General features: G+C 39.9%; 1 non-coding gene across 1 annotated transcript; it reads right to left on the reverse strand.

Moving 5' to 3' along the window:
* Positions 1–2,087: 2,087 nt before the first annotated feature.
* Positions 2,088–2,194, reverse strand: LOC127098970 (small nucleolar RNA R71). Its single transcript, XR_007793650.1, has one exon. It is a non-coding gene; the product is annotated as a small nucleolar RNA R71 (small nucleolar RNA).
* Between the last annotated feature and the right edge of the window lie 6,073 nt (positions 2,195–8,267).

Genomic DNA, 8,267 nt, shown 5'->3' on the forward strand with positions numbered 1-8,267 from the left:
GCCTTATGGCGGGCGCCATGGACTTGTGGCGGGCGCCACAAGAGGAAAAGTTTTCCCTCCCAATTTTAAGCTGAAGGGCATCCTTGTCATTTCCATCATTTTACTTGCCTATAAATACATACTCGTTTTCATTTGTTTAATCATCCAAACTTAGAGCAGATGCAAACATAGAGAAAACTTAGTTTCACTTAGGCATATATTCAGTATTTTAAAGTGGTAATCGCTTCGCATTGGGGTGTTACCACAATTGTGTAATCAAGTCTGTGATCGAGTCTGTAATCGAGTTTGGAGCACTTTGGAAGGAAGTTAATCCTGCCGCCATTTTCATTTCCGATTTGCATTTTATTCAACCCTCCGATTGGAGCAGGTTTTTATTACTTTGCCTTTATCTATTTTAATTTCCCGCACTCGCACTTTACATTATTTATTTCTGGCACTCGCTTTAATTTATTTATTTCTCGCACTCGCTTTACTTTATTTATTTCTCGCACTCGCTTTAATTTATTTAATTCTCGCACTCGCTTTACTTTATTTATTTCTCGCACTCGCTTTACTTTATTTATTTCTCGCACTCGCTTTACTTTATTTATTTCTCGCACTCGCTTTACTTTATTTATTTTCCGCACTCGCACTACTTTCATTTATTTTCCTCACTCGCACTACTTTCATTTATTTTCCGCACTCGCACTACTTTTATTTACTTTCCGCACTCGCACTACTTTTATTTAAATTAAATTGCACCTTTACTTTACCATGTCTAACTAAATCTATAAGGTTAGAATGTAAGGATCTTAATTGAACCGATAATCCGTACAATTGTTCGTAGAAACACTTAAGGGCTATTTTAACTTTCAACTTAAGTTTTCCCGCACTTAATTTTCGTTGGGTAAGATCGAAAGTCGTCCAACGTCTATTTAAACTTAATTGTTTTTAACTATTTCAAATAAAGAGAAAGCGCTTTCTTTAGTTCATTAGGAGTTTTTAACTTAAAAAGAAAAGTGATTTTAAAACTATTTTCGGACGCGTTTATAAGTTTAGAGTCTGGTTCGTGAGAACCTCTTTTGGTTAAGAAATCCAGGTTAAAATACTTTTCAACTTAGTCAAGATACTATGTATCTTAAAAATAGGTTTACTACTCTAACGCAATGCGCGCCTTTTTATAAGTGACAATAAGAGGGTTTGATTAGGGAGTACAACTCGGTTCTGAATACGCGAAAGCGACAGTTCCTATTAAATTGGTTCTTTTCAAAGTAGGAAACACTGCCCATAAGTAGTTCTATTAGCAAGTACTTGGATTATTAATAGATTATGTGAATTACATTCGAGTCCGTCTTTATTAATTGAACTTTATTCAATACTTTACTCTTCATTGCACACTCTAAAAGCCCCTATTTTGATTATCTTAGATAAACACCATAACAATAGATTACGATAGATTGACACTTGGTCTCTGTGGATTCGACAATCTTTTATATTACTCTGACGCGTACGTATACTTGTGAAAAGCACGCATCAAGTTTTTGGCGACGTTGCCGGGGACCAATTTCGTCAAATTTCATACCCTGTTGTTATATCGTTTAGACTTAGGTTATTACCCGTCGGTCAATGCGAAGAACTCGCAGCACCGGAAGCTTAGTATATCCTCTGGCGGAACCTGAACGTTACGCTCGTGCACGTTTATTTTCCCATAGAATTAGGAGAGCTATGGCCGAAGATCAAAACCAAAGACCTCTTAAGGACTTCGCCCAACCATCCAATGAAGAACCTAGTTCTAGTATAGTAAACCCAACCATCCCAGCTAATAATTTCGAACTTAAACCTTCCCTGTTGCAACTAGTGCAAAGAGACAATTCGCAGGTCTCGCTACTGAGAACCCAAACCAACATTTAAAAATCTTTCTCCAATTAGCAGACACTTTTAAAACCAATGGAGCTTCTCCTGAAGCAATCCGTTTAAGATTATTCCCTTTTTCCCTCAGAGATAAAGCCCTATCATAGTTAGATTCCCTTCCACCCAATTCCATTACGACTTGCGATAACCTTAGAAGAGTATTTCTTGCTAGATACTTTCCCCCAAGTAAGACCGCCGTTCTTCGAAACCATATAACTAGATTTACCCAGAACCAAGGATAATCGTTGTTCGAAGCTTGCGAGAGATATAAAGAGTTGTTAAGAGCATGCCCACATCATGGTTTAGAGAATTAGTTAATCATTCAAACCTTCTATAATGGACTTCACTAAAACACTAAGATGACCATCGACGCTGCCGCAGGCGGTGCGCTGATGAACAAACCTTATCCTGAAGCTAGTGCCCTCATCAAAGATATGGCTCAAGACCATCAATCATAGGGAGTCGAACGAACGACAGCTGAGAAGAAGGAAGCCCAAGGAGGAGTGCATGAACTAAACTCTATAGACATGATGCAAGCTAAAATGGATGCATTAACCCTCAAGGTTAAGCATATGTGCATAAACCCGAATACTGTAGCCACAGTTTCATCGGATTGTGAGATATATGGAACCAAAGGACACCAATCTGCAGAATGCAGTCTATTAAACGAAACCCACTATGAGCAAGTGAACTACACCCAAGGGAACCCATATTCGAATACCTATAACCCTGGATGGAGGAATCATCCGAACTTCCCCTATAAAAACAATAACCCTATCCTAAATAATGCACCTCTGAGACAACCTGGTTATCAAGCCCCAAGACCAAATCAACCTATGCAACCTGTACCACCAAAGCCGAGCCTTGAGAAAATTATGGAAAATTTTATCACTGCTCAAACCCAACAAAACAAGGAGTCCATGAACCAAAACATTCATGTTAACCAACTGATTACCCAATTAGGAACCAAGGTTGACCAAATAGTTACTCACACCAAGATGCTTGAAACCCAGATCTCTCAGGTAGTTTTAAACCAAGCCCCTCAGACTACACCTGGAGGATAGTTCCATGGACAACCTCAACAGAATCCGAGAGGACAAGCCAATGCCATTACCCTACAAAGTGGGAGCGCTTATTTTGAGCCACCAAACCCAAGATTGAGTAAACCCGAAACTTCTAAGGAATATACAAAACCCCCGGACAAAGTAAAGGAACCAGAGGAATCTGAAAAACAGGAAGGTCAAGAAAAAGGAGAAAAACCTAAAGATAAAACTTATGTACCACCCCCGCCACATAAACCACCTATACCATATCCGCAAAGACTCAAACAAACCCAAATCAATAACCAATATCAAAACTTTATTAAAGTTATCGAAAAAATTCACGTAGAAATCCCTTTCACAGAAGCCATCACCCAAATACCTTCTTATGCAAAGTTTCTCAAAGACATCCTTACCAACAAACGTAGACTTGACGATCCGAAACCCTTGGAATGTAATTCCATTTCCGAGAATAAGTTATCAAAAAAAGATAAAGATCTTTGAAATTTCTCCATTCCTTGTCTTTTGGGTAGTCATGTCATCGAAAAAGCTTTTCTAGACTTAGGAGCTTGTGTGAGCTTAATGCCTTTAGCAGTTTGTGAGAGGTTAAACTTAGGAGAATTACATCCTACTAAGATGTCACTTCAGTTAGCCAATAGATCTGTTAAGTATCCGATAGGCATTTTAGAAGATGTCCCTGTTAGGATAGGTCAGTTATTTATCCCTATTGATTTTGTTATCATGAACATCAAAGAGGATAATGATATACAAATCCTTCTAGGTAGACCATTCTTATCAACTGCAGGAGCCATAATAGATGTCAAGAGAGGAAAGTTTACCTTTGAGGTAGGTGACGAGAAAATAGAAATTATACTTTCAAAATTTCTTATGGCACCTGTGATGGGAGACACATGTTATGCCATAGATATCATTGATGAATGCGTTAGGGAATTAGAACAAGAAGAAATTATAAAAACAATTAAGTTACCATCAACTCTCATACTGGAAGATGATGACTCTAAGAAACCCTACATCAATGATAACCTTTACGAATGTTTATCCCTTACCCCAAATCATATGCCATGCCCTAAGAAACCAACCTTAGAACTTAAGGAACTGCCTAGGAACCTGAGATATGAGTTCCTCGATGAAGAGATGAATCGTCCAGTTATAGTCAGTGCTACCTTGAGCCAAGAGGAAACGAACCAACTTTTAGAAGTTTTACGAAGATATCCCTTAGCCTTAGGATATAATATCTCTGACCTGAAAGGTATAAGCCCATCTGTATGCATGCATCAGATTTCGCTTGAAGAAGATTCAAAACCCTCCAGAGAACATCAGAAAAGAATAAACCCTATAATGAGTGATGTTGTTAAAAAGGAAGTTCTTAAGTTACTTGAGGCAGGTATAATCTATCAGATCTCGGATAGTAAGTGGGTGAGCCCTATGCATGTAGTACCTAAAAAGGGAGGCATCACAGTCGTACAAAATGATAAAGGCGAACATGTAGCAAAACGGATAGAAGGAGGATGGCGGATGTGTATAGATTATATAAAGTTAAATAAAGCAACCAGGAAGGATCATTTCCCTTTACCATTTATAGCCCAGATGTTGGAGCGTCTAGCCAGACACTCTTACTTCTGCTATCTAGATGGATACTCTGGATTCTTCCAAATACCTATCCACCCCGAAGATCAAGAAAAAACTACCTTTACATGCCCTTATGGAACTTTTGCCTACAGACGAATGACATTCGGCCTTTGTAATGCCCCAGCTACTTTCCAGCGCTGCATGATGTCAATCTTTACAGATTACCTAGATGGTATAATGGAAGTGTTTATGGATGATTTCTCGGTTTGCGGATTTGATTTCCACAATTGTCTTGCTAACCTTGAGAAAATCCTGGAGAGATGCGTGGAGGTGAACCTCGTGCTGAATTGGGAAAAGTTCCATTTAATGGTGACCGAAGGAATTTCTTTAGGACATATAGTTTCCGAAAAAGGTATAGAGGTAGATAGAGCTAAGATAGAAGTTATAGAAAACCTAAAACCACCCAAAACTATCAGAGAAGTCCGAAGTTTCCTTGGACATGTTAGATTCTACCGGCGTTTTATCAAGGACTTCTCCAAACTAACTAATCCCTTAACTGGCCTTTTAATGAAAGATGCTGAATTCATTTTCAATGAAAAATGTAATGACACATTTAATCTTTTAAAGAAAGCATTAGTATCAGCACCTATTATGAAACCCTCTGATTGGTCATAATCTTTTGAGATAATGTGTGATGCTAGTGATTATGCGGTTGGAGCCGTTCTAGGACAAAGGAAAGATAAAAAATTACATGCAATTTATTATGCCAGTAGAACCCTAGACGCTGCCCAACTTAACTACGCAACAATTGAAAAGGAATTACTCGTTGTAGTCTTCGCTATAGACAAATTTAGGTCTTATCTAGTAGGAGCCAAAATTATAGTTTACACCGATCATGCTGCCATTCGTTACCTATTAAGTAAAAGAGATGCCAAGCCCAGGTTACTCCGATGGATTATGTTACTACAAGAGTTTGATTTAGATATAAGAGATAAAAAAGGCACTGAAAATGTAGTAGCTGATCACCTTTCTAGGCTAGAACACCTAAAACCAGATTTAGTACCCATAAATGATGATTTCGCATAGATAGACTGATAGCTAGACTAGAAACCATTGAAGACAATAGCCTAGGCCCTCATGAGCACTCCCAAAATTCCTTAGCAGTAAGTAACGTACCCTGGTATGCACACTTTGTTAATTACCTAGCTGCTGGTATCATACCCCCTGATCTTGACTACCACCGCAAGAAGAAGTTCTTCACTGATGTGAGAAACTTTTATTGGGACAAACCGCTCCTTTTCAAAAGAGGTAAAGATGGCATTTTTATCCGTTGCGTTCCAGAAGAAGAAGTAAAAAGTATAATTGAGCATTGTCACTTTGCACCCTATGGTGGACATGCGAGCACCTCTAAGACATACACCAAGATTCTTCAAGCTGGCCTACTCTGGCCTACCATGTGGCGTGATGTCTATGCTTGCATTGTCAAATGTGATAAATGCCAATGCACTGGAAACATTTCAAGGCGTGACGAAATGCCTCGAAGAAACATTCAGGAAGTAGAACTCTTCGACGTATGGGGTATAGATTTCATGGGACCTTTCCCACCATCCTTAGGAAATAAGTATATCTTAGTAGCTGTAGACTACGTGTCTAAGTGGATTGGAGCTATAGCCGCACCCACAAATGACACTAGGGTAGTGATCAAGCTATTTAAAAACTATATATTCCCTAGATTTGGAACACCACGTTTAGTCATAAGCGATGGAGGATCACACTTCATATCGAGGATATTTGATAAACTTTTAAGAAAATAAGGAGTTAGGCATAGAGTAGCAACACCATACCACCCACAGACTAGTGGCCAAGTAGAAGTATCCAATAGGGAGATAAAACAAATCCTAAAAAAAACCGTTTCTATCTCTAGGAGAGACTGGTCTCAGAAGCTTCAAGAAGCATTATGGGCCTACCGAACCGCTTTCAAAACCCCTATAGGAACAACTCCCTACCAACTAGTCTATGGAAAATCATGTCACTTACCTTTCGAATTAGAGCATAAGGCCTATTGGGCCATTAAAACTTTGAATTTAGACTACCTGACCGCTGGAGAAAAGCGTATCCTTGACATTCACAAACTAGAAGAACTTGGGAAATCTGCCTACGATAATGCCAAAATTTACAAAGAGAGAACAAAAGCCTGGCACGACAAAAGAATAGTAAAGAAGGACTTCAATATAGGCGACCCTGTTCTCCTCTTCAACTCTAGGTTACGACTCTTCCCAAGGAAGCCGCGCTCAAGATGGACTAGCCCTTTCGAAGTATCCAAGATTATAAGATTCGGAGCCATAGAAATTAAGAATGAAACCTGTAGTCCATTCGTTGTAAATGGACAAAGACTGAAGCTCTACGAAGGAGGATACATTCCAACAGACTACTCAAGCCACACTCTGATTGATCCACCGATTCCTACTACTACAGGTGTATAAATTCTGATCGTCAAGCTAATGAGGTTAAACAAGCGTTGCTTGGGAGGCAACCCATGGTTTTTTATTTTTATTTTACTTTTTTGCATTTACTTTATTTTATTTTTAATTTTTATTTTTATCATATTTTCATCGAGACTAAATATTTGAATGGTTTGTATTTTTAGGATCCCTTTTCCTAACTTTTATAGGATGCAGGACTTCGACGATATGCACGTAGCCTATAGAGATGATGCTCAGAGAGAGCGCTACATAGCTCTTTATCAGCGCCCTATGGCGCCCACACGCTATCCAGATCAGCACTGCATGGAAGCCCTGGGTATCGAGTCGAGTATCCGATTTCTGAGCCACCAACTCCATTGGGACGAGTTCGCTGACGACTTGAGTAACACCTACAGGAACTTGACATTGGAGTTCCTCAGTTCATTTGATTATGACCCTTACTCTAGACCGGATGGGTATGCTGCTTTCAGGCTCTTTGGAGTTGAGTACTCTTTCAGCCAGAAAGAGTTCGGTGACCTATTGGGTTCCTACACCACTCCTGACGCTATCCCTGAGACACCTATGGGATACTTTCTGGGTAAGGAGGTGGAAAAGTTATGGAGTGATATATCAGGTGGAGGGAGTCAGGATCCTTCAACGCAGTTGTCCCAGGCTATACATAACCCTGCTTTTAGATACTTCCAGATGATACAGGCACATTCCTTCCTAGGAAGACCGGATGCTGAGACATTACTGAGTGAGGAGGAGATCTTCCTACTATTTTGTACATCCCAGTCTCGCCCAGTAGCATGTGGGAACTTTCTGTTGTGTGGCCTCAGCGGTGTTTCCAGATCGACCAAAGGAGTCATTCATGTAGGAGGGATCATCACACAGATTGCTATCACTTTAGGTCTATCTCGCAAGCTGTTACATCTCCGGACCTACTATGGGTACACTACCATGGATATCGACTTTTGTTTGACCAGAGGGTTGATGAGGAGATCCTCCTTCCACCCAAGTTAGTTCAGATTGTTGGTCGATAGCGAGGCTATTCATTATTTTACACTGCCTGATCCTATGATGACTAATGTGCATGATCCAGCTAACTGGAGCTATGCCTTGGAGGGCCAGGGAGAGACTATCGAGTAGACGAGATCCCCACCTATTGCTGAGTATACCCCGACACCGCCTTCGCCCAGGATCACTGTATTTTCTAACAATTTAACATTGCAGACTCCAGACATCCGCACCCAGATCACAGAGTGTCGTAGACAGATTGTCGGGC

Source organism: Lathyrus oleraceus, chromosome 6, assembly GCF_024323335.1.
Source record: "Lathyrus oleraceus cultivar Zhongwan6 chromosome 6, CAAS_Psat_ZW6_1.0, whole genome shotgun sequence".
Taxonomy (NCBI): Eukaryota; Viridiplantae; Streptophyta; class Magnoliopsida; order Fabales; family Fabaceae; genus Lathyrus; species Lathyrus oleraceus.